The sequence below is a fragment of the Ursus maritimus genome, unplaced genomic scaffold (genome assembly GCF_017311325.1).
Source record: "Ursus maritimus isolate PB19 unplaced genomic scaffold, ASM1731132v1 scaffold_35, whole genome shotgun sequence".
NCBI lineage: Eukaryota > Metazoa > Chordata > Mammalia > Carnivora > Ursidae > Ursus > Ursus maritimus.
In genome coordinates this window covers 15,926,589-15,942,162 of record NW_024426119.1, presented here as the reverse complement: position 1 = coordinate 15,942,162, position 15,574 = coordinate 15,926,589, and the positions used below count along the sequence as shown (strand labels likewise).

General features: G+C 51.3%; 1 protein-coding gene and 1 long non-coding RNA gene across 2 annotated transcripts in view; one reads left to right on the top strand and one right to left on the bottom strand.

The window, feature by feature from the left end:
* LIPC (lipase C, hepatic type) overlaps positions 1-15,574 on the top strand; it is a 154,759-nt gene that overhangs the window by 76,944 nt on the left and 62,241 nt on the right. The gene's annotated exons all lie outside the window — the stretch shown is intronic.
* LOC121100226 overlaps positions 268-15,574 on the bottom strand; it is a 78,056-nt gene continuing 62,749 nt past the window's right edge. The window contains exon 4 of the long non-coding RNA XR_005831974.1: positions 268-400. This is a non-coding gene — a long non-coding RNA (uncharacterized LOC121100226). The remainder of the gene's footprint in view (positions 401-15,574) is intronic.

Sequence of the window (15,574 nt, the reverse complement as noted above, 5' to 3'; positions counted from 1 at the left end):
GCAAGACGCCCTCTTTCCAAATCGGGCCCATCGCGCTAGCAACACTTGTATTTTTAGAAGCTGTTTTTCCCTGATAGTTTCACAACCTCTAATCTGCCACTCTCCGGATGAATATAAATTAAAACACCACAGTGAAGTACGGAGACGGAGTTTCTCCCACCATCATCTCTGGCTTTCGGAACCCAGGTCCAGGACTGGGTGGAGCCCTGTTCTGTCTCCAAAGCAACCAGGGAGCAGGAGCGGAGCAAGGAGAGGTGTTACCTGGTGGCTTCCGGCTCTGATGACTGACAGCCAACCCATTATTAGGGAGGGCAGAAGCGCCTGCAAAAGCTTCAGGTCTCGGAGGACCCACAGCCAGGAAGCTGGAGGAGTCAAATGACACCCAGGTGCTGCAGCCCACCTGCGAAGGAAAGCACGCTCCCGTTAAGTCAGCTGGATGGATGGAGTGGAGTTCCCCAGGGGTTGGATTTCTAGACTGCAGCCTCAAAGTCATTCCCAGATTTATCCCCTAAAATCTGCAAGGAAGAAACAAAAGCACCCTTTAAGAACAGGTCAAAGGAGCCCTGTCCGAAGAGCGGGTGACCCAGTCCTTAGCTCCTGCCAGCCATAGCCTCAGGAGGGCACACGTCTGTCTACACAGCCCTGCCCCGAGAGCCCAGGAAAGGCCCAAAGCAGGAAGTTCAGAAGCTGGCATTTCAAGAAATGACAAGGGGTCCCCATTCTAAATGCGAGGGAGAAGTAACAGGGTCCTAGTGCAGCAAGGCAATGCCAGAGAGCGGCCAAGGGTGCGGGTCTGGGCCAGTCACAGGTCTCATCCTAACTCGGCCGCTGATTGGCTGCGTCCTCTCGGGCCAGTCACTTGACTCCTGGTCTCCTGGCCTATAAAGTGCGAATAGTTACGCTATCACCTCTGTTGTGAGGTTTAAGAGGCAAAACGAATGTGAAGTACCTGACCCACTACGTGGAACATAAGAGGTGCCGAGGTTAGTTTAATCCATCCCTCTGCCCCCGCCACCCCCCTACTCCAGAGAGCAAAGTCCTGATGCATTCCCAAGCTATGTCTCTGCTAAATACAGGTTACAGAGTGGTAGCTGGCCGTCAGGCAGCAACAACGCCACGGTCCTGCCCCGTTGTTCAGTGAGGGGCACCGCTCCAGGGACAAGCATGGGATTCAGGCTCTGGTGGGCCCCTGCCATTGCCTGACCAGGGGCGCCCAGCACTGTTCCTCCCCTTCCTCCTGGTACTAACCACAGGCTGTCATGTAAGAGGGCTGTTGATCCCTGGGGGAGCTCCGTGGTGCTGGGGGCGCTGCCTGGCATACGACTGCAGGTGGACCCTTGCTGGGGTGCCAACAGACCCGGAGAGCGGGAAGCCTCTCTGCCTGCACTGTCACACATGACCCGGAGCCAGGGGCCCACTCGACTAGCTGCATTTCTGACCCAGTTAGATACGAGACACGGTCCCAGCAAGCAACAGCGCACCCATTGTTCAGGCTTCCCGGCCCAGAAAGGGACGGTGCCTGCCAAGTACAGAAGTACCACCCAGATTCTGGACGCAGAGAGAGGCTCCCCAGCCCTTCCACCCAGACACACAACCACTCTCATCGCGTGGCCGGTGGCCCACTTGGCCCCCAGCTCCTGCTCTGCTGGTTGTGAAGGGCCTATAGGGGAGGTCAGACAAGTGGGAAGAACCTAAACCATGTTCTCTGCCTGTGGCCATGGAGGCTTTATAGTGAATCTCTGTAATTGAGTAATATTCCTGTAATTAACTGATCTTGCAGGAATTAATATTACTATAATACAGATGTAGCCAGAATAGAAACATATAACGTAGCTTTAATAATTAACCTTTATCCTTAGTATATGGCAGATCTGTCCCAAGCATTGTCTCATTCTAAACCTCCCACAAATGTGGGAGGTAGGAACTATCGCTCTATTTTATAGACGAGGACAATTCAGGGAGGCTAAGTTACTTGTCCCAAACCAAACAGCCCCTAGGAGCCCAAAGTCCCCCTCGGGGAGTCCAGCCTCCATCCTATGTCACTTGGCTCTGTCAGTGTGGGCACCCAAACCTCAGGCTGGTCATGCCGGTGGCAGAGTTCTGAAGACCAAATCGAAGGGCCTAGCAAAGGTGCTCTGCTCAGCAAATGCCACTCCGCTCCATCTTCACCTGGTGCCTGAAATTGCTCAATTTGTGTTCCTTCTTTTAAATGCTTCAACCTCTTCGTAAACATAATTATCCCAGGGCGTCTGGGTGGCTCAGTCAGTTAAGCGTCTATCTTCGGCTCAGGTCGGGAGCCCAGGGTGCTGGGATCCAGCCCTGCATCGGGCTCCCTGCTCAGCGGGGAGCCTGCTTCTCCCTCTGTCCCTCACCACCTCTCACTCTGTCTCTCAAATAAATAAATAAAATATTAAAAAAAAAAAAAGTAAACATCCCTTTGGGCAGGATGGAAATCCACAATTAGACTTATTTATGAGAACTTTCCCTCCAGACAACGAGCCGAGGGCAGGAGAGAGGCGCCCTAAGCAAATCTTCAACATCACATCAAAGTTTATTTTCCCTTCTTGTGCCTCTTATTTCTCGTGCTTTCCCATCTTGCCCATGATCCAGAACTTTCACTCTGTTGTAAGGAAAACTGACTTAATAAACTCATACTGAGAATGCTTCCCACTCACCATCCTCCTGCCCCATGATATCCCATATTCTCATCAAACTGAAAGCACCCCCCCAACCTCATCAGAGACTTTTTTTAAGGAAAATATATATTCCCGTGATTAGGAAGTCATGTAAATAACAAGCCAAGGAGGTCTTTTCGGCCAGAGACACCCCCCCCCCTGCCCCGACACCATGTGCACTTGGACCAGCATCCAGTGCTGTAGGAGACAGAGTATCATTTGGAGCTGCTCAAATTTAATTCTACTAAACTGATGTCACAAAATTGGGGCAGCGTGGAGAACTACGAAAAACAGACGCAATGAAGACTCCAAAATGCTAGACCTGTATTTGAATCATGCCTAGTTTGTATACATTAGACCCTATGGGTCTCAATTTTTAAAAAATATAAGGCCACATACAAATGGCCCTCTTAAAATATATATATATATATATATGTCCAAATATATATATTTATATATATATTTATATATATAAATAAAAGGATACTCCTTAAGTAGTGACTTCATCTCCCAGGGGCATTTTCCTAGTAAAAGTCCTGTGAAGATGGTCACGGTTAACCCAAGAGGATGAATCAGCTGTGATGGGATTTTGTTGGCTGGAACAACCCAGGGGAAAAGAGGTTTTGAGGGGAGGGGCTCAGGCAGAGGAAAGGGGCTCAGGCAGAGGTCTTCCTACCTCTCAGTCAGAGGGTATGTGAGTTATCATTGCCACCTAACAAATCACCTCCAGATCTAGCAGCTTGAAACAAGAAATATCTACAATGCCACAGTTACTAAGAACCAGACATTGGGGAGCAGCTGGCTGGTGCGGCCCTGACTTAGTGGGGTGGTCTTTTATGAGGTTGTACCCAGCTCAGGACCTCTCACGAGGTTGCAGGTCAGCAGGGGCTGCGGTCACCTCCAGACTCGATTGGGGCTGAAGAATCACTTACAAGCTCATTCTAGGGCAGGGAGAGGGGTGGTTATTGGCAGGACTCGGGTCCTGGCTGGCTGTTCAGCAGAAGTTTCAGTTCCTTGCTGTGGTGGCCTCACCATGGAGCTGACTAGGATGTGGCAGCTGGCTCCTGCCAAAAGGAGAGATCGGGGGAAGGAAAGAGAGAGAGAGAGAGACTCTGATACAGAAGGCCCTGTCTAATCCCAGCAGCGACATCCTTCTGCTAAGTGCTATTGGTCCCACAGATGAACCCTGGTATGGTGTGGGAGGCGCCCACACACAGGGGTGAAGACTGGCAGGCAGGGACCTTCGGGGCCTTCTAGGAGACTGGCTAACCTAGGAGGGTGCAGGGCATGGTGAGGTCCACAGTGGGAGGTATCCAGGATTAACCTCACCCAGCCTCAGTTTGCACTTAGATAAAATAAGGGTAACAGAGTTGTCAGGGCTCAACGATGTCTACGAAACCATCAAGCAGGGTTCCGCAAATATAAGGCAATGCTATTTTGGTTGTTTAGCAGTCGTGGGGTGGCACACAATTCTGAGGACTCCTACTCTGTTGCACTCTCGGGCCCAACCCGCCTGTACAAATCAGTGCCTGTGCATATCTCAGATCGCCAAGACTCAACGTCAGAGAATGAAGTGTTGCAAAATACAGCTTGGGTGGAACCTCTTTAACCGTCCGTTAGAGCCAATTTATAATTAGCCTTTCACCTGAACGCAAACACAGAGCCTGAAGGTCGCATTGGTTCTTGCTTGGAGATAATCTGTACTCTTCACTTACAGGCCCTCCCTTCACTGCATTTCCTTAGCGACCCTGGTGTTTCTATTTAATAAACAATACGAAAGTAAGCCTTCAGCCCAGCCCTCCCGGAGATATGACAGGTTCCCAATCACTCAGCTCTAGTGTCATCGATCCCAACCTGCCCAACCCTCCTCCCCTCCCCTGCCCTGCCCCTGTCCCTGCCCTAGGGGCTTTCAAAACAGAACTTTAACTCCAGGCACTTTAACTCCTCACTAAGAAATGCCTCTTTCTAGAACCCCAACCATGCTGGTCAGACAACAGAGGCACCGGACAGGAGCCAAGAATCTGGGGCACTAATCCCGGCTCTGATCTTGTCTTTGGTGTGGCCTTGGGCAGTTAACTTCCCCGCTCTGAGTGACTTAGATCTGTATAAAGCCTCCATGATTCCACCAGTTATCCACTGAGCACTTCTGAGCCTCCTCTAATGCCCTCCTCACCTGCCCCATAGCACCCCACCCAAAAAAAGTATATGCAACCTTCAGAGCTACTCCTCATAATTCCGTTTCTCTCCCTGTGGGAGAGTGTTCCTTCTGAACACTGGCAGGACTCACTTGTGTGTGTCCCGCCCTGAGCAGGGAACCATGATGACTTCGTGCCGGTAAAGCAGTCCCGCGTTCACAGCTACCCCAGCCGACCCTTACTGAGCACGATGTGCCAGGTACTGTTCTGTCGCATTAAATCTTCACAGCAGCACTGATGTCGTAAATAGCACCACCTCCATTTTAACAGATGAGGAAACTGAGGCTCAGAGGGTAAGCAACTCATTCAAAGCCTCCCAGTCTATGTGAGGCAGAACCAGGATTCTAACACAGGTAGGCTTGGGACTGACATCTTTTTCCACAAAGAATATAAACTTCTTGACCACAGGCCCTATTTCTTCGATACATAGCATCTGTAAGTATTTGCTCACTAGTGTTAGTGCTAGTATGAGTATTAGTACTGGTGTTAGTATTAATGGAAGGATTAGGCTTCTGTCCTCGGCACTGTAAGTATATGGGAAAGCATAAACTTTATCTCTACCTTTCCAGAGCAAGTGACCTAATATGTTATAATAGAGCCAAACTTCCGCAGACTCATAGGATGTGGAAGGAGTGTTTTCCTAACTTTCATTTTTTTAAAGATTTTATTTATTTATTTGAGAGAGAGAGAGTGAGAGAGAGAGAGAAAGGATGAGAGGAGGGAGGGTCAGAGGGAGAAGCGGATCCCCGCTGAGCAGCGAGCCCCACATGGGGCTCGATCCTGGGAGCCCAGGATCATGACCTGAGCCCAAGGCAGAACCGACTGAGCCACCCAGGTGCCCCCCCCGCCCCACCAACTCTCATTTTGCAAGTAAGAAAAGGGAAGCCCAAAGAGAGTAAGCGAGTTGCTTCTGGTCACACAGCTCACTCCAAGCAGCAGAGCCGGGAAAGGAGGTCTGGCCGTTGGGGAGTTCGGTCTAGGGCAGTGGTTCTCAGTGGTCTTCAACTGGAGCGATTTTTGCCCACTCACAGCCCCCCCCCCCGGACACGTCACATTGTCTGGGGACATTTCTGGTTGTCGCAATGGGAGAAGAGGGTGCTACTGTCACCTAGCAAATAGTTACCCGGTTCCCAATGCCAGTCGTTCTGAGATTGAGAAACCCATTCCATGGGACTGACCGACGCCTTCTGAGGTGCTCTGTTCCTGTTTGCTTACAGGTAGTCACCTACGGTTGGACACCTTGTCTTATCCATCCTTGGTCCCAGTGCCCAACAATTGCTTGGCATGGAGTAAAAGCTCCGTGAATGAGAAGGAGGAAAGGACAAGGGAGGGAGGGAGGGAGAAGGGAAGAAAGGGAGGAAGGAAGAGGAGAATGACAGGAAAAGATATCAGGCTTTTCTGGTGCACAAAGAAAGCCCAACACGATACATCAAGACCGCTGTTCATAAAACAGACGACAATTGACTTCTTGCATGTTTTTCCAGAGAGAAGACTAACTCTGAATACCTTAATTACACCTCAGCACAATTTTGGCCAATTCTAACGAGGTGAATTAAGGAAAGACCCAAGCCCTGCTACAGAAATTTTCCCCTATTAAAGTAACTCCTGATTGATGGGTTTGATGGAGCTGCTGAGGTGCAAATGCACTGCCTTTTAAAAATAACTGGTTCCTTAGAGGTGTCCACTGGGAAAATTGCGGTAGTTACAGCTGCCACTGAGGAGGACAGAACAGACAGCTCTCATTCCCAGGCAGCAGAGCTGCGGAGGAGGCTGGCCGGTGGGCTGTAAATCCGAATACCCAAGTACAGTTCATGCCTCTGCCCCCAACCGAATGACAAATGGCGCCCCTGTCAGAGCCCTGCCCACCACAGCGGGACCATCTGTCAGCCACTCATTCTCAGGAATGGATGAGGAAGGGGAGGACGTCAGCCTGTGGCTAGTGGGCAAGGAGAAGGGGTCTCTGAGCCCAGAGACCTTCTCGGGAAATGCAGCTCCTGCCCCTTGTGGCAAATAAGGCTCCACTGCCAACCAGAGGGGAACGTGGTTTCTCTGTGTTTTCATGAGGGCACGGTGAGCCCCTAGAAAATGCCTCGGAACCAGCAGATAAAAACATGCTTACGCGTCCGTCCCTCCCTCCCAATTCTCCCCAGTGCCCTTGTCATGGGAGCCCTCCCCCTCTCCATTGGTGTGCCTCTTCCAGAAACCAAAATACACCTCCCACAGGGTTTTTCCCAGACCCCACATCACGGTGACACTCTCCCCACTCCAGGCCCCAGCTGCCTATGTGCCTCCCTGGCAGGTGCCTGGTGCGCCCCACCCCCCTCAGCCCGCTGCCGGGCAGTAGACGTGTCTGCCCAGCTGCCATTCGAGTGACCCGCAGCACCACCACCACCCACTGAACCGACGTGCACAGAGCCCGCGGAGCTTGGGGGTCAAGACCCCTCACATGCCCAAGCCCCTCCCTAAGCCCTCTACTCAACCGGGTGGCCATGATTTCGTATTCCTTTTCCTAAACAGGACCCCGAAGTGGTATCCACAGCTCAAGCCCCACGGGATCTGGCTCTTCCCTGCCCGCAGGGCCCTGCATACCTGGGGCAAAACAGGTGCTTAAAAAGCATGGGAGGATTGAAAAAAATGAATCCTGACCACGATCACAATTAATTAGGAATGAGTGTTTAACAAGACAGTGAATATTTGCGTTTCCCTCGGGCAGGCTCTAATAATTCTTCCTCTGTTGTTGAACTGAAAAAAAACCAATGGTGTCCTCTATCAGCCAGTCCAATGGTTCTCAAACTCCAGCAGGCCGCAGAAGCCCGTGGATGGCTTATTAAAACACCGCCGGCTGGGCCCACCCCCAGAGTGTCTGGTTCAGTTCAGTCCAGGGCAGGACCCGGAATTTGCATTTCTAACAAGTTCCCAGGTGCTGCTGGTCAGACGACCACACTTGGAGGACCGCTGAGAGTCCACGCATTCTCAACCACAAGGGCAATGCTGCTCAAAGGGGGTGAAAAGTGGTTTGTAGGGAGGGGGACACAGAAAGCGGATTCTTTTTATTACAAAGCAGACACACAGTGCAGTGCAGAAACAGAGCTGGCGGTGTTAAAATCTCATGGATGGGCAATCAGGAAAAAAATGCTAAAAAGACTCCTTAGGGAGTAGTAATGAAGAAAAAGTTCAGAACACTGATGGCCCAACTTTCTGTTTGGTGCGGAATCCCCAGCAGCCTGAGCCAGGACCCTTCCCCTTCACCCCTTGTCTGATACTGCGGAAGGAGCACCGGACCGGGAGTCCAAAACCCAGGATCAAATGCCGGCTCTGCCCAGCAGCAGCTGTGGGCTCCTTCCACCCAAACCCACATTCATTTCTACACTGGAATCCAGAAAGTAATAGTGACCAAAGCTACCCTCAGAGGGAGCGCTATATGTGGTCGGGAGACATATTTTAGGAGACTGTTACAAGGAGAGGGGCGGGTGAGCCCCCACAGAGCATGGGGACAAGACACATGACGCATCTGGCACTGAGTGGCCACCTTGCTTCGCTGAGCAACAGGAGCATGAGAATTCTCCCTTCAGGGCAGAAGAGGATGGCTCCACACGAGAGAGGCCAGGCTGGCTCGGGGAAGGACGGAGACCGATGGCGCTGGTGGCAGCCCAGCAGAGAGGGAAACGCCAAACACGCACACACCCAGTCCTGCGTTGGGCAGTTTGCTGAGTGGCAGCTTTAAAAGTCTTTTTTCCTCGCCCCTATGAATTCTGCACTGTTTCTTGTCACAAAATAGCGCTCAAGGAACCAGCAGGTTATTTGGGGGTACAGCCAAGAGGGGTCGAGTCTACAGTCATGTGTTGGCTCGAGAAGAGAGATTCACACGCAGGGACCATCATACCCCTGGATGACACATCTTATCTCTGCCACGGTTCGCCCAGTCTTCCAGACCCCAAACCGGGGAGCCGCCAGACCCCGGGGTTAACCCCAGCAGGCCTCTGTCAGGCTCTGACTTCCTGAGACCTGCTCCCCTCAGGGGCTTCTACTTCTCGACTAGGCCCCAGCACTGGCCCAGTGTGGATTCCACTTCAAGATGCCCCCTGTAGCCCCTCTCCTCTGCAGCTCGAGAGCCACCACCAACCCCCAACCCCCGGCCCCAGAGCACCCAGCAGCTTCCCCCTTTACACCTACGCTCTCTCTGGAAAAGATCCGAGGCAGCTCAGCATCCGCGCATTCACATTCAAATGCCTCCATCTTGTCCCAGGCTAACTAACTACCTGAAAGGCCCTCTTACTATTTTTTATGCTCTAGTTTTTTGTTTCTTTTTTCGACACCCTAGTAGTTCTTTGGTGATGACAGATCTTCTCCCAGAATGACAAGGAATTTAGAAACATTTTCAACTTATTTTTAACGTCTGCGTCAATGAACAAAGAAATCATAGTTGGTGACAGGATGGGGAGGAAGGAGGAAGGGAGCTTAATCAGCTCTAGCTTTTATAGGGACTTCCATCAGTGCGGGCTGAACTGAGATGTGACATCTGATTGGGTCTAATCACAAGGAGGGAAGGTACGATAAATTGCCACAAATATATTTACCAGTTTTCACAATGCCATTTTTAAAACTCTCTGCAGAAGCCAATTTCCTCATGAGGAAATTACTGTGCTGAGATTTTTTAGAATAAGCAAACCCCAAATTTCTTTCTTAGCGGAAGTCCGTTCATCAGGCTCTAACACGGTGATTCTGAAAACAGATATCAATGCAATCTTGGGGCCTCTGGATCTCCACCCTTCTGGAATTTTCCACAGCCTGAACTTAGGCAGGGAAACCCGAGGATTTCAAGATTAACCAGATATCTGTTATATATCTTGGTGTTAGAGGGTAAGAGTAAAACCCTGGCTCAGCCCCACGCCTGGGTAGGCCTGAATTTAATGAAATCCTGGAGCTGTGGGGGCCGCGACGGAGGCAGTCGCGGAAGGTGCCCGAGGCTGGACCTAAGCCCTGGTTAGGGAACTGAAGGGCGAGGCCTGTTAATTTGGAGCCTCGCATGGGCCTTCGCGACAGTGACACCTTCAGTGACAGTTCTTGGAATGTGGCAAGAAGGAGCTGACTTAACACGGTGTCTTTCTCTTTCTTTTTCTCTGCTGTTGCTCTGAGGTCCCACTCCCACTCCGAAACCCCTGGGCCTTTCCCTCCCGTGAAGCCGCACAGCACTGTCTGCCCCTCTCCCGCACATGGCCATAGCCCACGTCGCTCTTTACGCACAGGACCCACCTCCCCGCCAGACTGTACAGGCCTGGGCAGCAGGCAGCGACTTACCCGCCTATGTATCCTGAGCACCACCTGGCACACAGCAGTGCCAAGTATGTCTTTCATTAAAAGAAAGAAGTGTGTGGGGAGCATTATTACTCGGCCCCTATACTGGGCCTGTAAATGTTGTGCTCGCTTCCGTGTCAATTTCTCCCTCTTTTGCAAAAGCGCTATCATGTAGCTTGCCGCCACTCTTGCTTTGGAGTTACAAATGTCAGAGCAGTCAGCTCCAGGTCATCCATGTGTGCTCACCACGGTATAATGTTCCAAAATCAGAAGTAAGTTTTCTAAAACTAGACTTCCAGTGCTGAAGGGAAGTATAACACAAGTAAGGCATGTTTATCCATCCACTGACATGTATTCCGTCAGCAAGTCTTGGGGTGTTCCTAGGCACCAGACAGCATATTGGATTTGGGGTGCATAAAGATCAATGAGACATGGTTCCCTCCACCCTGAGAAGCTCTCAGTCTGTAGATCGTTCCTAATCATTCGGCAAAGATTCAATGAACCCATGAAGTAATGAAACACTTTACTTGGCCTTTCTTTTTTTTTTTTTTTTTTTACAACAAACACCCCCATCATATGTGCTAGGCAGCACTGAAGATAGTACAAACATAAATAATTTATACATATACTTCATGAACATCAACTATTATCATTATAACAACTCTATGAGATAGACAATTAATTAGCTATTATTACAGAGAGATAATCTCTTTTAATCCTCACAATTGAAAGAGGACGACATTGCTAATCCCATGACAAAAATGAAGGAACTGAGGCTCAGAGAAGTTAACTAATTTGCCCAGAGTCACACACCCTATAAAGTGGTAGAACCAGGATTTTATTTTCTTTCTGGGATAAGAGAACTGGGTGTGTTCCTTAAACCCTGGTCAGAATCTGTCGCCAGACTGGCCTGCTGTTGATTCGGAGGCCAGAGCAGGAGGGAAGAGGCTAAGGTTACTGTCTAAAAGAAGGAGTCAGGAGAGGTCATTTGTGAGATGACTTTAGGGGCAGCACAGGCCTTAGGGTAACTGGGACCCTGGGGCACAAAGGCATCTTTGGCGGAACTCCAAGAGGGTTCTGTCTGCATGGGCAGGGCCCCGCACGTGGTCCCAGCACCCATCATCCTTACCTGCCATCCAAGCAAGCACCACCCTAAGTCTCTTGTCACCAGGAGCTCAGGCTTCCAATCCACGTGCTCATTCCAGAGCAGGGTGAGGACAGGGCTCAGCCCCTCGTTGCCCACCAAGCGCACATGGCACTGGAGCTGCTGCCGACACCTGTCTTTGTGAGGCTCGGCACATGCCAGGGACCAAGCACCGAATAAGGTTCTGAGAGCAGAGAGAAGTAGCAGAAGCCATGGAGAGATTGCACATCAGGCCCTGCCTGTGACTCTCCAGGCACTGGGGACCCACAGCACTCAGAACCCAGGGTACACTTCACACACACACACACACACACACACACACACACACACACAGCCTAGTCCTGTTTCCTCAGGTTGGAATTTTCTTTCTTTCCTTTATCTATCTATCTATCTATCTATCTATCAGAGAGAGAGAGCACGAGCCGGGGGAGCTGCAGGCAGAGGGAGAAGCAGGCTCTCTGCTGAGCGAAGAGCCCGATGCGGGACTCGATTCCAGGACCCTGGGATCATGACCTGAGCTGAAGGCAGAACCACCCAGGCATCCCACAGGTTGGCATTTTCATAAGAAAACCAGAGAGTCCCACTCCCAAGCCCATGATCTGTTTCAAGATCCGATAGGACATAATTTTTAAGTGGAAAAAAAGAAAAGATTTCTCAGAAATCCCCGTCTACCACAGAACTCTGTACCCCCATGAGAAATCCTCGTCTGACAGACCAGGCAGGAGTACGGCCCACGTGGCATCCTAGTTAGAGTAAAATGAGCTCCCCCTGGGCTCACAGAAACCCCAGGCTCCCCGGCTTAAGTGTCTTCTTTATAGTGAAGTTATTCCAGCCCCATCTAGAGCAATAATCTCTCAGGGCAGAGGAAAATAAATATGCCATTGTCAGAAACCACGGGGTGGAAGTGATGACAGCTGCCCCTTCTAAATTTTTCTTTTCTAAACCCGTGCCCAGCCTTGGACCTCTCAGAAAAGAGATGGTGTCAGGGTCTCCGGCAGGCAGTCTTCAAGCCAAAACTACAAAGAAATTTCCATTATCTCCAGTTCTGTCACTGGAGGGCAATCCCCCATGCCCCCTCCCAACATCAAAGGGGGCTTTTGGGGGCAGCCAGGTGAGGCAGAGCAGAGCGGGGTCTGGGGACCACACTGCTGCGTCCACCAGCCTTGAGGCCCCGGCTTGGTCTCTCCTCGAAGCTCTCAACAACTCATTTTCTAGTTTTTTGGTTGTTAAGAACACATTTGGGTTGTCTTCCTCTTTTTCTCCTTCTCCTGGCAATTTCAAATGTATCAAAAGAAAGGAAATTTCTGCCATTGTCAGAAATGAGACCGAAATAACATGGCACCATCAAACACCAGTGTCCTTGTCACCAGAAAGCGGCACACCGGGAGTAACGGACTCTAAGTCCCACGGGGCGCCCATGAATCAAATGGCCCCATGAGCTCAACGCCAGGAGAGCCTGGAGAGCTGTCCCCTGTTTTATGAGGCCTGTCATGCGGGGCGCCTGGGTGGCTCAGTCACTGAAGCGTCTGACTCTTGATTTCGGCTGAGGTCGTAATCTCGGGGTACCTGGGATCCAGCCCCGAGTTGAGCTCTGCGCTCAGCAGGGAGTCTGCTTGAAGAGTCTCTCCTCGGCCCCCCCACCCCGTAAACTAACTAAATAAATATGATAAGGCGTGTCATGCTTCTGGTGGCAAAGAAACGATCTCCCGGTTCTCAGGTGGTACTGGGGACACAAGCACAGAAGAATAGAGCTCACATGGTCAGATATTCTCCGTCACGGGAGGCTTCAAAACCTGAGCCACACAGACACTGGAACAACCTCTCAGGCAAAGAGAATGAAATGGCTCAGACCCTGGGCGTCAGAGGGTCCCCAACTTTCTGCTGCGCCTGAAGCCTGACATGACACACTGGAAGAGAAGACCAGCCTCGCATCAGAAGGGACTGAACGGGCAGGGAAGCCACTAGAAGGCTATTCGGTGCTAGGCCAGGGTGGAGCTGGTAGGGGCAGACAGACAAATGTGCTGACCTGACCCGAGCTTCTGCTCCATGCACCCCCCTCCCATGGCCTCTCACCAGCCAGGTGGCCTCAGGCAGGTCGTCCCACCCCTGAGCCTCAGCTTCTTCATCTTTCAAGGTGGGATAATAAAAGACTGGTCTACTTCATAGGGCTGTTGAGAGGACTAAATGAGGTAATGTACCCAAAAAAGCATTTAGAACAGGGCTCGGCGCACATTGAGTACTCAGTCATTGTCGCAGGACCGGCAGCCTGGTGGGCAGGAAGCTCTCTGAGGTAGGACAAGCATTCCAGGAGTATAAAGGTAGACTGTTGGCATGACCCAATCCACTGCTGTTAGAATGTTCCTCCCTTTATTGTACCAAGATGTGTTTCCTTCCTACTCCACCCAGCCCCATATCAGCCTTTCTCTTCTTTGGCTAAATATCCCTTCAACTGGTCCTCAGGTGACATGGTTGCCAGTCCCCTCTCCCTTAGTCTTCTCAGAACAAGCTCAAGTGGCTAAATGTCTAGCTCCCCAGCCACTTCCCACCCAAATCAACAGTCCAAGGCCAAAACCATCACCCCCATCCCTGAGCATCCGCTTCCATTCCCGGGACGTCAAATTGCATTCTTGGGGCTGCAGGCCGTTGATCAGCTCTGGGGGAGCCAGCGCCATGCAGCCCCGTGAGCCCCCCATTCACAGGAGGTGGCTGTTGCCCCCTTTGGGCAACCGCACCACCAGCACCCTGGGCTCTGATAGAGGAATCCACCTGGTTGGAGTCTGCCAGTCTGGAGGGAATTCCTTAGAGGGGATGGCAGTCAGCTCAGCTGCAATCCATCTCCCTCGACCCTGTCCTCATGGCTGCACTTGGACCCCTCTACAGCACCTGTCTGCCCTGCTCTGGTCTCACACAAACACCTGTGTGGGACTCCTTCCCCCCCAAACCTGTGCCTTACAACGGGGCCCTCCTTAGCCTGGGGCAGGAGAGACCATCTAGCAAAGAGATGGCCACACCATCCGTGGCGTCACTGGGGACAAGGGCGTTGTTGTGCTGCTTTCGTTGATCTTTAAAACCACAGCTATGCCAGGACCCAGAAATAGAAGCCACAGCCGGCCTGCGTGGGGGTGGCACACTGGCTCAGCTCTGCCCAACTGAAAGGGTACGTTTCCACAAAAGACACCCGACCAGCTGTTCCAGGACAGCCACTGCTGGGGGGAGGGGCCCTGAGCAGGGTAGGGGCTGAGGAGAAGGCACAGCAAAAGGGACCCAGGCGCCTTCTACTCCCCCTTCACTCCCAGTTAACACCCACGATTCCAATCCAGACCCCCAGCTTCGGAGAAACCCGTGTGGCCGGCAATATTCTTTTTCTCCCGATGATAGCAACTGCCGAGAGGCCCTGCCGACGAAGCAGGAGTGTTCTTCCTGGAGACACAGCCTCAAATTGTGCTCCGCTCCAAGCTGGCTGTTTCTCGACACCCCAGCCCTGCTGGCTTCCCCCACCCCCACCCCTGCTGAAGGCAGGCACCACCGGTGTGTCGGGCCAACGAGGCAAACACCACCATCACTTCTACCTGTACTGATCCACTCAGAAACAAAACTGGTTTTCACAGCGGCGAAACTGTTTGGAAGTCCTTCTTTTTTCTCTCTCTTATCTTTTCAAGTGTCTTTTTAACCAAAAGCGAAAAATATGTCTGTTCTCTTTAGTCTCTTTAAAAAAAAATGAAACCAATGCAAGCCGAACTAACTTGACTTGACCTAGCTCACTATTAAACATACAAATGGGATCACCCGTTCTTGGAGTGTGAACAGTCATCTGCCTGCAGGTCATGTGACATATCTATGGTTGAATTACTTCTTTGAATCACGCCGTCCCCCTCCTCCCGGAAAAGTATAGATAGTTGTTTTACTTCCATAACCGAAGGGGCTCACCAACACAGCCCCTCCTAAAATAAGAAGAAAGTAGTGGTCCCTCGGACAAATTTCGGCTTTTGGAATTCTGGAATGCAGACAGGACAGTTGACCAGTAACTTTAAAACCTAGACTCCACCAGGCACTGCCACCCTTGCGTTAATGAAGCCCATCATCCCCAAAGCAGTAGTGAGGCCCATCAGTTCCTTTCGTGACAAGTGACCTGAGCAAAGATCTCAGGGGTTTAACTAGTGCCCGGTGGTCCCTGTGGGGGTGGGGAGAGTCTTAACACTCACACTTTGGTAAAACAGAAAATGCCTTTCCTAGCTCCCTGCTTTCCTGCAGGGGCCTCCCCACCC